Here is a 16,725-nt window from a genome sequence, read left to right on the forward strand (position 1 = left end):
ATTAACAAATATCAATGTTATATTTTGTCATAATTTCCGCTCTTTTAAAAATGCTTGTCCACCAATATTATTTACAATGACTAAGTATTGAAATAAAAATAAATCTTATAATTTTCACTGTTCTTTACACTATAAAGCTTCAGTGGAATGTAGAGTGTGAAAAATTGGGTTGTTGGTTCTGGGTGAGCCCTTGACAAGCGAAAGCCGCAGTCTTTGTCAGGAGGATTTAACCTGTTCTTAACCCTATCGTAACTTGCCACAGAAGCAGTGAGGCTTCACTTAGAGTAAATGTGTAAAGCATTTATGCACTACTTAAACAGCAATAAAATAAAAACACAATGCAGGGATAATGCCACTCCAATTTGGCAGCATAGAGTAAAATGTAATACATTTTTTTACTCCTTTTTTTATTCTCAAAAAGAATGAGTCATACAATCAATAAACAGTAAGAAAAGAACATAATGCATAAAGCAGAAACAAGGCAATGGGAAAGCATACCGTCAGCAAACAAAAATAACAAGCATTGGCATAGCCAATAGTCATCGCCTTCGGGACCTTAGAAGTGTTTAGCCATGCAACACTTGATGTTGTTGCACCAATGATATTGTGCTGGATAACTAAACACTTCTAAGGTCCCAAAGGCGAGACCTATTGGCTATGCCAATGCTTGTTAATGGGACTACAAATCCCATTCCACAAATAAAAATACCTGGAATAGATGACCCAGTCGAGCTTGTAAGTGGGAAACCTGAGATCTCAGGAAGTGAAGGATGGAGAGGGCGTGGGGAGGCTAAACGCGATGTAGAAGGGGATGAGAGAGGAATGTGTTAGGATGACCATGTGTCCTGGATTTGCCAGGACGGCCCCAGTTTTTCACCATCTGTCCCGGCAGATTTCAGGAAATGTAGCTCATGTCCCGGTTTTTAAAGTGGGTTGACTGAAAACGGTGAGAGGTGATTTTCTTTTATATTTTACAAAATAGGGATAGTTAGCAGTTGTTTCAAGAAAACAATTTAATTAACAGGCAAGTTGCTGGGTTTAAAAATTGCATTTTATTTATGTTCCTACTGCCTGTTCTGTAATACTTTGCTAAGGAGAGTGGTTATTCTGTGTGCGGGCTTGAAGTAAAATTGTAGTCTTTCCTCTATCTTTGTGAAATCCCGACGATTTTTTGGCTGCAAAATTTTGGTAATCCTAGAATGTGGGTCCATTGAGAGGTATGAAAGATAAGAAATGGATGGGGGAGTCGGAGATGGGGAGCAAGAGATGGCTAGGGGAACTGAATGATGAAGTGGGGGTGTAACAGATGGGCAAAATTACAGATGTGCAGAGATAGAGAAGGAACTGAGGGCTGAGAGTGGAGAGAGGGCAAGGAGGGACTGAGATGTGGAAAGCAGTGACAGGGGGAGGAAGAGTGTGTGGTAGAAGGGGGGAGGGAGGAAGACTGGTACTCTATAGAGAGGCAGAAGGGAGTTGTGCGAGGAAGAAAGGGAAAGTGGGAGGTGGACTGAAGGCCATGAGTAGTCGAGAGGGCGTGTGAGAAGGAGGCCGAGACGCGTGGTTATAAAGTGTGGTGGGCTTGGGGAGCTGCTAATCTGTATCAGGCCTGCGTGGCTGCAGGCAGAATACAATTAGCCATGCACTGTGCAGGTGAAGTCCCGGGGGCAGGGGCGCTCTAATTACCTAGCCGGTGTACATAGCTGCTAATGAGCCCTCAAGGTCCAAGGAGTTAATGAGGCTGCAGCGGACAGAGCTGCGTGTGTGTAAAGAGTGGCACTCCAGGGCGGACACTGTGAAGACATCCTCAGGGGCGCCTACTGTGGCGGGGTAATGGTTTGGGGCAAGGGACCAGGCGCTATAGGGCTTCAAGGGCAAACAGAATACGGATAATTTGAACGCAAAATGACGTAGTGGCAATGCTACTCGGTAAAAGCGTCAGGGGGTCCAGCGGGTACACAGCCCAGAAGCATTAGGCACGAAGGAAGGCGATCGTTGGCTTTTAAGGACTCGAGTGTATAAGGTCTAGGGCCCAGTTACAAATACACAGATGCAGCAGGGAGCATAGTGTTAAGGGACAGGAGCGCACTGGAGGGAGGGAGGGAGGGAGGGAGGGAGGGAAGGGTGGGGGGTGGGCAGGGAATACAGGAGCTGGAGAGACAAGAACCAAGGGCTGCAGAAACCAGGGAGCACGAGGACAAACAGAGCATAATGACCAGGGTGGGAGCTGAGACAGATGCAAGCTGATGAAATACATCATGACACGTGAGCAGACTCGGGCAGGCCCAGGAGACTGTGGATCTGCTGGCGCAGTGACTGGTGCTTATTTGATAAAACACACAAGACTGTCTCTCCAGAAACCGTCCAGGGTAGCAAGTGCAACTAACGCTCAGTTTGCTCAGATTTTATTAGCCTCGGACAGCAGAACTATCGCCCACATTACGCATCCCGTACAGGTCTCAGACCACAGTTAGTGCTCTGGAGCTACAGGTCTTAGAGAACAAGTGTGCGCGCCTTGCGCTGAAAGTTTAAAAAAACAAGCCAAGCCGATAACAACAGTGAGAAGTAGGAAAGTAAATGAAAAAAAGTGTATATAGTCTGCACAGCGCTTTACATTTGCAAGTGGAGTTGAGCAGGTTTTCTATCATCATTGTCTCACCGTTGAAAGCCCATCCCAGTGTGGTCAGCTCTGTTGTCAGAAAGTTTTGGTGCGCTTGAGTTTCACGAGGCAGATGCCATTCCTGATGCCAACACCTCAGACTTCCAGAACGGTAAAGATGCCGCTAGGTTCTTGCCCCCCTAAGCAAGTACCCGCTTTTCTCCATGAAAACTAAAAAGATTGAAAATCACACGCCTTCAATTTGAAACAGGGGCCTCTCTCCTAGTCTCCAGCCCTAGCCTAGCTAGCAGGAAGGATTATCTGCGTGTTTCTGGTTACCAATAGATAATGTGGCCGCTAGAGGAGCTACCAGCTTAAATTAAACAATGACGAATCAAGAAAAAGCCAAGCCGATGACGACAGCGAGGACGAACAAAAAAAAAACCGCGTGCGCGGCAGCAGGGGGGAGGAGGGGGCCTGCACGATTCACTTGTGGGAGCGATAATTGCTACCATATGGTGGCACTCACTCCCGCAAGTGAATCTCCACACGTGCAAGCGTTGCCCTTGAAGGCAATGGAACGCGTGCACGTGCTTGGCTGAAAAGTCTAAACTATAGCAATAGGTCATTTTACCTAGGCAGCGCATGCGCGCAGCATAGGCAAGACCTAAAAAAGGACATAATGCATAAAGCAAAAACAGACCAATAGGAAAGCTCAGCGATGGAAGCTTTTCTTACAATAGAAATCCTTATATCCCCATGGCCGTCCATAATCTTTTAGCAAGTGCTTTATGGCCCATCTAGACAGCCTCATGTGGTTCTATACTTTCTTAAAGCCTGAATACCCCTTGCTTTAGACAGGGCTTTTCCCCTTTCCCCTGTTTCTTTAAGAATTAACCACCATTCCATCTCGGTAGGGAGGTTAGGAGAGATCCAAGCTCTGGATATCGCCAACCGGACAGCAACCATCATAATTGTCAAGGTAGAGCCATTCTGAACAGCCGCTTGCTTATACCCTAAAATATTATACGTTGTCGAAAGGGTGAAATCTAGGCCTAGGCTACATTTGATTGCTGCTGTTATCTTGTCCCAAAACGATTTTAAGGGCGGACACAAAACAAACATACCAGCTGCATAAAGCCTGCATTTAGGACAGTTCTGCCTTGTCCCTCCATGGGTCCCCCCATCCTGCCCCACCTTGAGACCATCCCGCAATCCTTTCAGGAGTATAATAGAGTAGACAAAGCGTCCAAAATTGCTGCAACCGTAAATTCACTGAGTGTACAGAACGGGCAATAGTATCCAGTGCTCTCTTCATATTCTCAACAACAATATTTCCCCCCAAAATCTCACTCCACTTAGAAGCCAATTTCTCACACCCCCCTACTCTGTTCTGACATAGAATTTGATACGCCTTGCTAATGATGGCCTGCTGGGTCTGAGCATACATGCATTCCCACATATCTGATCCAGAAACACTCCGAACTGCCAAGTTTCTCACAAGGTAATCCCTAACCTGTAGGTATTTAAAAAATAGACATTGGGGGATTTCAAACATCAGCTGGAGATTCTCAAATGTCTTAAAACCATTGCAATCATATAGTTGTCCCAAGGAATACACTCCATACCCAGCCCACTGACAGGCTGTACTATCCTGAAATATTCTGGGTAGCATAGGGTTACCCCAAAGATGAAGTCTACTGTGTACGAGAGATAAAGGAAGTCTGGTTTTAATGCTCTGCCAAATATATGCACAGTCTCTAATCGTCTTGAACCGTACACGTTTATAATAGTTAGAGTCATTAATTCGATATAGGAACAACTGGCTCTCTCCTCCAAGAAGGTGCCAGTGCCAAAAATCAATTTGCTCGGAATTCAAAAGACTGCATAGACGACCAACAAAAGCGGACCAAAAATAAAGTTTAAAATCCTGGAGGTCTAATCCACCCTGATTATAAGGAAGCTTCATCTCCCCAATAGCGCGCCTTGCCTTCTTATAACCCCAAATAAAGCTACTCAAAACCCCATCTAGCTTCTTAAAAAACCTATTAGGAATACGTAGCAGGATGGACCTAATAAGATAACGAAACTTGGGAAGTATTTTCATTTTTATAACATTACATCTACCTAAGATGCTTAAAGGAAGCTTATGCCACTGCTTCAATTGTTTAGTAACTGTGGCTAATAAAGATGTATAATTTAATGAAAATATAAGCTCAATTTTAGACGAAATTTGTACCACAAGATATGTAGCCCTCGGACACGCCCCATTAATCGGGGCTTCTGGACGAAAATTAAGAAGAACTTGGGTTTTGTTACTATTCAGTTTGTAGCCGGAGAAGCATCGAAACTGCTTAGCCTCTCTATTCATATTTTCTATAGCCCCCCTTGGTTTTTCCGTAAAAATAGCTATATCATTGGCATCTGCCGTGAGTTTCAGAGGACGCTGTCCAATGATCAGTGGGCAGATCAAATTATTGCTCAACAGTGCCCTAATGAATGGCTCTATATAAAGAGCACATAAAAGAGGAGAAAGGAGACAGCCCTGCCTCGTACCGCGTTGAATAGGAATGGGAATAGTTTTAACATTTAAATACGGTAGCCTAGCCATCGGGTTGTGATACAAAGCCCTAACCAATTTCTGAACATTTTCCTTAAACCCAGATGCAGTGAGTGTTGCCCAAAGATATTCCCAGGCCACTCGGTCAACTGCCTTTTCTGCATCCAATAGCACCACGCCCAGTTCAGTTTTTAGCTTCCCTGCAACATCAAAAGCTGCTATTGCCGTTTTAACATGGGCTGTAGTATCTCTCCCATGAATAAACCCATGTTGCTGGGGAGAAACCAGGCTGGCCATCATTGGAGCTAGCCGGGTGGCCGATACTTTAGCAAACACCTATGCGTCTGCATTTATTAAGGAAATCGGGTGGTCGAAGCCCGTTCCACTGGGACTTTATCTTTCTTTAAAAAAATATGTATATTGGCCATGTTCCATGAATCTGGAACCCGTCCACTGGTCCCAACTTGAGAGATTACATCCCCCAGCACCGGGGCCAAAAGACTTTTACAGCTCTTATAGAGCTCCACTGGGAGAGCATCCTCCTTAGTCGCCTTCCCGGATGATAGCCCTCGCAATCGCTTCAGATATCTCCTCAACCAAAATCTCCGGTTCTAGTTCGAGAGAGTCTTCCTCTGTCAGGGTCGGCAGATTGCTATCTTGTAAGTAGTTTTGCATATCAGTTAAATCTTGTGATGAATCAGGGGAATAAACTTGTTGATAAAAAATAGAGAACTTGTTTGCTATCTCTTGGGGGAATCTATAAATAGTGCTTCCCTCTCCCTTAATAGCCTTAATCTTAGTTTTAAGATGGTTGTCCATAAATTGATGAGCTAAAACTTTCCCTATCCTATCCCTATATTCATATTGTAATGACTTATGCTTAACCCCTTTCACGCGGGGCTAATTCCCCAGCGGTGCGGGGGGGAGGGGCCGCACACGGCACCGCGTTGCTCGTGACAAGCCCAGCTCGTCATGCGGCACAGTGGAGCAGTGCTCATGACGAGCTGAGCTCGTAACGACTCCGCCCAGTCCTGTAGAACGCCCCCCCACAGGCGGGGAATTAGCCCAGCGTGGGCGTTCCTCGGCAGTTATGACGAGCTCAGCTTGTCACGGCTGTTAACAAAGCAGGCTGCTACTTTTTCCTTTAAAACCCTATTTATAGTTGCCCTCTGCTCTAAAAGGGAAACATATAGAGAATCTTGGTCTAGGTTTTGTAGACAAACAGCCTCCGCATGTTGAAGATCACAGTTAATAAGCTTTTGATAAGCCTCTTAAGTTTGTCTCTCCTGCTCCCTATTCTGTTGATGAACAAACTGCTGAGTAACTCCCCTAATAAATGCTTTCATAGCATACCATACGACCCACAGCGGGGCAGACCCTATATTGTCGATCAAATATTCTGATTTTTTTTGCGAAATAAAAGGAAACAACTCGGAACCTGTAACCAAATATCATGAAAAGGTAAATAAACGAGCTGCTTTAGGAGTATGGTTAGCCCAAAAACAAAAGATTATGGGGTTATGGTCAGAAGTGACCTTAGGACAGATCTCCATGTCTGCCCCTACCAAAATAGCCTCTGAGGCCCTATCCATGTCAATCCTAGAGTACTGCCGGTATGGCGCAGACAGGTAGGTATATCCTGGAGTAGTTGGATACAGAACACGCCATACATCCTGCAAAACTGTAATCGCCCATGTTCTAAGATAGAAGCTCTCACTTTCGTCATTCTTAGGGCAGATTGCCAGCTTTTAGAGTCCATGCCATAGTTAATAACGCAATTAAAATCACCCATCAAAACCACCATCCCCTGCCACCCCACTAATTCTAAGCAGATTTCGTCAAATATTGTCGGATCATCAACATTGGGAACACATACAACACAAAAAACATATCTCAGAGTATTGATCTCAATTTAAGCAATACCCCACCTCCCTCTTTGATCTGCTAATACCTTATGAACTTGACAGTCTAAAGTTTTAGACACTAAGATAATAGCCCCTCTGGTTGATACATTTTGTGAAGTACATATTACATCCTGAAATCCCAGCTGTTAGAGAAAGCCCCTATCCTTGAATGGTAAATGAGTTTCTGTTAAAAGGACTAAATGAGGTTTATATGTCCTAAGCTTCTCTCGCACTAGTTGTCTTTTAGGCCCACTATTCAGTCCCGATACATTCCAAGATAGACACTTAATCAATGCCATACTAGTTTAATTGAATTACCATCCTCCAAAACTGATAACCGCTGCCTTCCCTCTACCAAAAAAAAAAAAACCTGCAAATCTTCTTTTTGACTTTTCCTTTTTTTACACCCTACTCCCTCCCTAAAATACCCTTCAAACCCCCTTCAAAACCAATCTACTCATCCCCACCCTGTTTCCTAAAGAAGGAATCGCCTTTTTACTCCAAAATGACAAAAATCTAATCAGTAGAACTGGAGTTATGAATTTTTAAAGTTTAAAGTGAAAAATAAAATTTAAAGATCAAAGAGCTAACTGTGGACAGTCATGCAAGGCTAGGGCTAAGTCGAAATTTATGGCCGACTGTGATGGAGCATAGTTTGGATACACAAAGTGGATTGGTCTCCCGCCTCTGCTTATCTTCAGACTTAGAAGAAATTTTGCGAAACATTTCTTAAGAAAATAAAGTTTAAAGTTTAACGGGGCAAGGCAACAGGTGGAGTCCAGAGAGGAGGCAATGGCCAGCTATGCACGAAGTTGCAGTGAAGATTTCTTCATGTTTTATAAATCGCAAATCTCTAGCGGGTTAAAGGTTCAGGCTGTAGCCAGTGGTGGCTTGCAGTGGGGGTGCGGTGGGGTGGGGCGGGGTAGGGGCAAGGTGCAAGAGTAGTGGCGTTGGACATACAATGTCTACGAGTAAAGCAAGTAAATAAATAAATACAACTATTTACCTTGCGCAATCTGCATCGCTAACTAGGCGATGCAGCAAGCGCAATGTACATAGTTGTATTTATTTATTTACTTGCTTTACTCATGGAAGTCGTATGTCCGACTCCAATACCCACCCCACCCTGCCCCTCTCCTGCCTCACCGCCCGCAGCACTCCAACTTCATGCATCCACTGGCTGTAGCTGACGAGAGCTCCACAAGGCCAGATAACTTTTCTGCAGGAAGCTGCTGAGCAAGATGGAAGAACATAGCATACCAGGAAGTCAAGCCGACAGACGATGCACCTTGACTAAAGAGGAAAAGAGCTATAGCGGGACAGATCTACCAAACACTTTCCATCAACAATAGCACTTCAATTGTTAGTAGACGTATTTAGCATTTTTTCATACATTTATATACTTATATATATATATATAGATACCTCCTTCTGAGAACCTCATGAATCAAATTCTCCCATTTACATGCAGAATATACTTTAAATAAAAATTATTTTGCACCATTGTATGTACCAAAAAAGTAACAAAGTCTTTGAAAGGAGAACTACACCATACGTGTATATAGTGCATAGTTGTATCAAGAGACTGCCTTTAACTGATTTCTCAATGTGGTCTTCCTAGAGATAGTGCACTGTGGCTTAGGCCATCAGGTTTATTTGTGTATCGAACATCAAACTGGATGTAGACGGTGGTCCACAAATGGATTGTCAATTTAAATATTCATTTTGGACTTCTCATATTGTGTGGTCAAGGCAGTCAGCAGTATCCGAGGAGTCGTCGTCTTAATCAAGCCACTGGACCTGGGCTGTCTGGGTACCTTTAGCACCATGTCCAAAGGTCCAGGACTGGAGAGGCACCTTTTGGAGGGCCAGGACTCAGTCATCCTGGGTCCAGGTGTGGGTTCAAGATGGTTTGAGCCTTTTCTGTCTCTGGGGCTCTGATCAGGATGTCAGGCAACTAGCCTTTGGGGGTACCCTGGAAGTCTTGGGTTCAAGCAGAGAACCTGGTCATAACCAGCAGGGAAGTCCTCTGAGGGCACAGGACAGGCCACAGTCAGCCGGCCAGTCCTCTGACAGTCCTCCTCAGGTCCAGAAGTGAATGAAAATGAATTTGATACCTGGTTTGAAGTGGAAGACACATCTGGAGTTTTCCCCCCCACAGAAGGGTCTGAAATATCCTACCTCCCTACCCAGTCCCAGGATGTTTGGGGGTTCAAAGGGCTAGTATGAATTTATTTGTGTGACAGCTGAAGCAGCTGCTTTGAAGTGCATGTAGGGCTGTGCATAGCTCCACCTCCTCTCATCCTGTCAGGTTTGCCCATCCTGCCAAAACCCAATCCTTCTATTTTATGAATGTCTGGGAGGAAGCAACAAAGGCAAACTACACATAGTCATGTGACCAAGGAAACATGCTGCATGCACCAAATTGTTTGGACAAGAAAATACCAACTTCTAGGAGGGGCAGTTTCAGTATTGTGACTTAAAATCTGACTTTTCCATAAACAAGGAATTCAAATTACGATTCATTTGACACCAAACATGACCTTTCCTCGTGCTCGCAAACAAACGTTATCACCTATTAAATGTAGTAAGGTAGCCCAATGTTATCATATGGGAGAGGTAGTAAAAAGCGAATTTGTGAGTTTTTCACTACCAGGACATCTAAACGTTAAAAATACATGTCCACCTTTTTAAATACGACGCACCCTGTGTTGTGTAGTTCCTATAAAACCTATACAGGATCTGCGCTTTTGGATAACATAAACTGTGGGATTGGTGGCAAACTGATTCCGTGCACCCCCAACGGATACGTTACCCTGTATGTAGCAGCTAGCTCACAGTGCCACTAGAATCTCCTCTTATCGGGGAGAGAATAGTTTTGGTAACCTCAGAACATGACAACCCTGATCCCTCATAATCGTGGAAACAATATACTATATTTCGCTCTGTCACTCGTGCTCACTTAGTTAGTCTCAGAGATACACAGAATAAACATACTGAGCGTTTGTCAATAAGTATTTATTAAACAGTTGTTAATCTAGTGTAGAATAGATGAGCTGTAAACTATTCGACAGTAGCAGAGAGATATGATTAGCAGTACTATGAAAGTAAAGGGATGATACCATTTTGCAGTAATCATTAATATATACAAGTACATAGAATACATGATAAAAAATGTGTACTCCTACGATGCCTCCCTAACTGGATGTACCGAAATGTACCTAGCATCTGTGTAGGTGTTATGCCAAGAATCACTCTAGGATCTAGTCAACCCCATTACCTGAGAATGAGAGAATATGGTACCCTCTCCTGGTCTCGAGTTGGACTCTCCGCGAGGGATGTTAGACCACTGCGAGATGGAGTGTCTGCATGCAGGAACCTCTGTGTCTCTGGTCAGGGTGTCAGCCGTGAAGTCACTGTCTCCTCTGTCTTTTTAAAGCAAGATGTGTTGTATATATACCCACATGTGTCCTCTGGGGTCCTACCTTGCTGTGATCCCGTGTCGGCCTAGAGGCTGACGTTGGGCCTCAACTGTATACAGAAATATTATACAGGAGAGGGTAGTCCTGCTGTGCTTCCAAGTAACCTTACGCATAATGTATGAGATTCAAACTAGGGAAAAACCTGCATTCTGAATGCAGTGTTGTATTTAGGTAAAAGGTCAGTCCCTAAGAACTGTTATGTATGTAATGTAGGGAAGAATATAGGTGAAAGGTTGCAATGCTAGCTACACCTATATAGGGTACCTAAAGGGAATATAACACTTGCCCTATGGGCTGCCTAGGGCTTGCTCTAGAGATGAGTTATACTTATTAAAAAAGGCGTTTTAGGCTTGGGTACAGACTTATTTTACAAAATCAGTTTGGGGTTTAATTCAATTAAATAAGCCATTTAGGTGTAAGCTAATTTTACCATGTTGTAGGGAGTGAGCACAAGCACTTTAGCACTGGTCAGCAGTGGTAAAGTGCACAGAGTCTAAAGACCAACCCAAGCAAATTCAGCAAAACAGGAGAGTAGAAGGCAAAATGTTGGGGTGAAGATCACCCTAAGGCTGACCGATCTAAAACAGAGTATTTCTCATAACCGGTGTGGAAAGGTTTACTCTTTTTATAGGTCACTCCAAAAATATTTTACATCAATTTCATATTAGAATGCTGTTTTCTTTGGAGTTTAGAAAGGGACAATAATATAATTTTTAACTGCTAGTTACCCACACCCGTCAGTTCTACTTATAAAGTGCCTGTATTAAAATGTTCTTGGGCTAATCCTTAACTTACCTTGAAGTATCTTGTAGTACCATGCTCTCCATTTTCACGACTACCAGGAATAATTTCTTCTCACACTCAACAAATACTGCTAGACCCATGGTACCCTGTACTCTTGGTTCAATCTTGACCTAAAACATATGAAAGTGGGCTGAATTGAGAAGAGGTGGAATAAGCATCAACAGCAAGAGAGACATTACAGTACTTTCAATCTGTGAAAGCCTACAAAGCAGCCAGAAGGAAATGTAAGAAACACGTTTGGGCCCTATCCATAGCCAAAGCCAAAAGTCAATCAAGTCCATATTAAATTGGTATCCAGTGATATACTAACTCACTTTGTTCCCATTGTCCCCTCATACAGTCTCTACAAATAATTTGGGGCTCCATTACGATCCGCCCACCACTGTAACGGAAAGCTGGACCGACCGCCAGAGGTGCGGCGATCCTGTGGGGCCAATTAGGATGCGACCGCCACCCTGGCGGTCACATCCCGCAGCACCCGCCGCAATGTAAAAGTTGCATGTTGTGAATTGGCATACACAACGTGACAGGAACCTTGTGCATGCCAAGTGCATCTACCCCCCCCCCCCCCAACCCCCGGGGGCCCGCAACGGGCCTCCAAAGCCATTTACTGTATGTCTTTCCATGGCAGAGTCTCCGCCATGGAAAAGCATATGCACTGTATACATCATAATATGGATGGCGGTGCCTGCAATGCACCCCCACCATATTGTGTGCCTGTCCCACTCGGCCTGCAATCCGACCAGTGGAAAAGCGGCAGATGGACTTTCCGTTCACTGCTTTACCCACCGAAACGCTAATTTGGCTGTGGGTAAATGGGCTTGTGATAGCGTCGAATCGCCACCGCCGCAGGCGGATCGCCACCGCCTGGCCGGCTGTGGCGATCCGCCCCGCGATCTTAATGACACCCTTAGTCTTTATCTGATGGATACTTTCAATTTCCTCACCTTTCGTATCTTCCCAGGTGGCAGACTGTGTATGGAAAGACTTGCAACCGCTCCTGAGTGCTGGCCTTTGGTGCCATTGGCCTCTGTTGTCACTGTCCCACCTCCGGGCATGACAAGCCAGACCTGTATTCAGATGCTACACAAATTCACTGAAGTCAGTTCCTCTTTCTCCCACCCTTTATGCAGATCCATAGCTCCACTCCTTCCTTTTTTCGCTTTCGTTACCAAAGATTTTCCTCTAAAAATGTTTTTGACTGCATGCAGGACAGCCTTCTTGAAAATGACAGGGTTTATATGTGGGCCCAGAGCAGAGCTTGCACCAGGAGCTGCATACCTAAATTCATGCCTCTGAGCATTTTGAAAAAATTGTCTACGAGATTAAGTATGAAAATGTACCGGGTCTGCATTCTGTCACTTACATTGTCAGGATTCAAACCATACAACCTGTTTTGCAAACAGATGGCTATCATAATGTTGGTATTGGGTGCCTCAGCTTCAGAAATTTAAAGAGAGCAAGACCACTACTCACTGTCTGGGCCTTGCTCAGCCTATTTGGCAGTTTCCCTTTTGAGGCTTCCGTAGGAGATATCAGCAGAGGCAATCCCAATACGGGCCTCAGCAGAAAGAGGCTTTTTAGCTCTTTTAATGGTGAGGCTCAAAAGCTGGCTGACCACATTCAGATCCCCTGGAGCTATGCACTACCCAAAATCTAACCCCTACCCCCACAGCTGTCACAGAATCACTTTAGTTTGTTCTTGACAGCACATCATCACCTGGTAGAAATTGTAGTCACTGTTCATCTATCTCCCTCAAACCAACGTCAAACCTACGTCAAACCAATGGGTTCTCCATCTCATGGAACATAGATATGCCCTACCCTTTCAGTTCTATCCCCCAGACATGCCACCTGCAAAGCAACACCTCCCAGAGGACCACTTCTCCATACTTCGCTGAGACGTTCAGGCTATTTTGACTCTCCAGGGTCTCTTGGCCAAGGGAGCACTACAGATGGGGCCAGCGTCCAAGATCAGAATAGGTTGCTAAACTCGTTATTTTCTGGTGCGGAAAATGGATGGAAGCCTTCATTCCATCCTAGATCTTCGCCTCTGAACTTCGATTCAGAATGATCACCCTTGCCTAGGTCCTGTCTGCTCTTGATACAGGAGCTTGAAGGTAGCACTGGACTTGCAGGACGCATTCTTCTACATTTCCTTCCTGCAATCCCACAGGCATTGCCTGCAATTTCAGTTCTCTGTGCTACCCTTTGGACTTACCAGTGCCCCTCGGGTATACTCAAAGGTTGTGGTTGCAGCTTATGTGTGCAGGTTGGATAAATCAGTCTTCCCTTAACTCAATGACTGGCTACTGAAGGTGTAGGCCACCTCCATGTGACCGCCAATGTGTTGAGATCATCAGGTTTCTCTATTAACTTGCTGTTATATTCCCAGGTAAGGCCCAGGTAGCAAAGCGAATCATTTCTTACATTTCCTCTTTTTCACAATAACATTTCTGCTGTGAATTTTTATATGTATTTGCATGCAGGACAATGTTGGATTATTTTCTGTGAAACAAATTTGTTTATACATCTAGCTTCTCACAACATTATCACGATGCCTCGAACATCATGTACAAGGCCTCTTTACGCACTTAGGGGTCTATTAGGATGTAGGGCGGATAGCCACCGCCTGCATGGCAGTGGCGATCTGCCCTACATCCTACCCCGCCCGCCACCCATTTCCCCCGCCATATTAGTATGGCGGAGGGGACCCTGGTGGACGGAAACACCATCCGCCGGTTTTTTGTCGGTTGCACGGGCAGAGAAGGGCCTATTTATGGTGGCAGTGTAGGCAAGACACCGCCATCCATATTAGCATGGGAGCGGGAATCAGCCTTGCGTTGCCGCCATGGAAAGGTATGAGGATTTTGCTTTTGGGGACCCGTTGCGGGCCCCCAGAGTATTGGGGGTTGGGGCCGGGGTGCACATGGGGGGGGGGGGTACCTATGGTACCCCCCTGCATTGTCATGAACATGATGGCAGGCACCTCGCAGTGCCTTTCACCTTGTTCATGACAATGCACACAGTGCATTCCCAGCATTGTGGCGGGTGGTGCTGTGAGCACCGCCCGTCACAATGCTGGGAATGGAGGATGCCACGGTGGCATCCTAATCTCTGGTGCCCTGACCGCCGCATCACTGGCGGCCGGTCCCAGCACCTCTAGGGTGACAGGCGGACGAAAGTCCGCCCGCCATCCTAACAGGCCCCTAGGTGTAGCAACAGAATAGCGAATCACAAATATCGAGTTGCAAATATTGTAGTTCAGAAATATCGACAGCAAGAATATCGTGGTCAAGAATATCGACTAAAGGTAAGTAATATCAATTTTAAAAATAGTTTAATATGGTTTACAAAAATATAGTTCAAAATATTGTTTGTTTATTAATGTTATGTATTTTAGTATATATTATATATGTATGTGTTGTATTTTTTTTGTATAAGAATTGCTTGTATTTTCAATATATGTGTTCAATTTTTAGTAGTTATTAATTACTTTTTTTTTTATTTTGCTTTTTTAGTTCTGTAGCGGGTTGTGTTTTGATAGGGGAATAGGGTGGAATCTCTCCGACATGGTCCAGATTTCAGAAGGAACTGCAAAAGACCTGCAGTGGTGGTTGATGAACCATGATTGGTTTTGGGGCACACCCCTGTCCCTTCTCCAGCCAGATCTCACAGTAGTGACAGATGTGTCACACCTGGGATGGGGCAACCATCTGGTACAGGTGGAGATCAGGGTACACTGGTTTCCAGCGGAGTCAGGGCTGCTCATCAATTTATTGGAGCTTTTGGTGATCTGGTTAGCATTTAAAGCATTTCTTCCTTCTGTCAAAGGGAAGTTAGAGGAGGTGTTCACAGACTACACCATGAGCTACTGTAACAAGCAGGGCGGGGTGGGGTCAATGACACTTTGTCAAGAGGCCCTGTGTCTATGGACATGGCTGGAACTGAGGGTCATAACCCTGGTGGTTCAACACCTGCCAAATTCTCTGAATGCCAAGGCAGACAAACTCAGCTGTCGATGCCTAGCGGATCACAAATAGCATCTCCATTCAGAGGTGATGCATGGTCTCCTTCAGCAGTGGGGAGAACCATGGTAAGATCTGTTCGCCTCTGAAGAGAGCGCAAAATGTCAGCAGTTTTGCATGCTGGAGTTTCCAAAGCAGCTATCGCTCAGCAATGCGTTTATCGCGCCTGGAGTTCAGGTTTCCTGTATGCCTTTCTGCCCATACCACTTTTCCCCAGAGTTCTGAAGGAGATAAAGAGCGACCGGGCCCAAGTCATTTTTGTGGTCCCGGACTGGGCTCTGAGAGTTTGGTATCCCGATCTCCTTCAAATGAGCATCAATCCTCTGATCAGGCTGTCCCTTTGGGAGGATCTTCTGTTGCAGTAGCAGGCGAGGGTGCACCACCTGAACCTGTCAACTCATTGCCTCAATGCATGGAGATTGAGTTGTGACAGTGGATAGCTTTCGACCTTACTCCCGAAGTATGTAATGTTAATTTGTCAGCCAGGTGGCCCTCCACTAAGTCAGTGTATGCCTGCAGTTGGCAACAATTTGTAAAATATTGAACAGAAAGGTCCATTGACCATCTTACTGTTTCTTTATCTTCTATCCTTCTTTTCATTTTTACCCTTGCCCAGCAGGGCTCTGCGTTGGGTACTCTCAAGGGTAATCTTTCTGCTCTGTCCACTTTCTTGCGGCTGTCGGGCCAACCCTCCTTGTTTAAATCTCCTATTGTAAATAGATTCTGAAAAGGGTTTGTACATATGTTTCCACCCACGCCCTTTGTCATGCCACAGTGGGAGCTTAATTTGGTTCTCACATTTCTTATATGTACTCCTTTTGAGCCTTTGCATAATTGTCCCCTCCGGCTGCTTACCATCAAGACAGCTTTTCTGGTGGCAGTATCATCTGCCTAGAGGGTGAGTAATTGGCAGGCATTGTCATGCAAGCCTCCCTACATGATCACTGTTGTACATAAGGTGGTGCCCCGCACCCAGGCTTCATTCTCTCTAAAAGTGATGACCATCCATCTGAGTCAATCAGTCACTCTTGCCACCTTTTTTGCTCCCACCATCCCTCAAAGGAAAATGAGCATATCCACCGTCTGGAAGCAAAAGAGCATTCTTCACTCTACCTTGATAGCGCAAAAGAATTCCTGGTGAACGTCCGACTCTTTGTGGGGTACGTGGGAGCTAAAGAAGGTCCAGCTGGGTCAGACTCTGCATTAAAATATGATGATTAGAGATCCTGTTCCTTATCTGAAAGAGAGATCGAAGTGGATGTTTTGAAATGTGCCTCATGGAAGGTAAAGATCATGGCTGTCAGTAGAAAGTCTGGAGAAATAAAAAAGCCATCTCCTGAAATGTTTGTTT

At 45.0% G+C, this 16,725-nt stretch overlaps 1 protein-coding gene across 1 annotated transcript in view; it reads left to right on the plus strand.

The window, feature by feature from the left end:
* CFAP46 (cilia and flagella associated protein 46) overlaps window positions 1–16,725 on the plus strand; it is a 1,558,477-nt gene that overhangs the window by 1,362,276 nt on the left and 179,476 nt on the right. The window lies entirely within an intron of this gene.

The sequence above is a fragment of the Lissotriton vulgaris genome, chromosome 5 (genome assembly GCF_964263255.1).
Source record: "Lissotriton vulgaris chromosome 5, aLisVul1.2, whole genome shotgun sequence".
Classification (NCBI taxonomy): Eukaryota; Metazoa; Chordata; class Amphibia; order Caudata; family Salamandridae; genus Lissotriton; species Lissotriton vulgaris.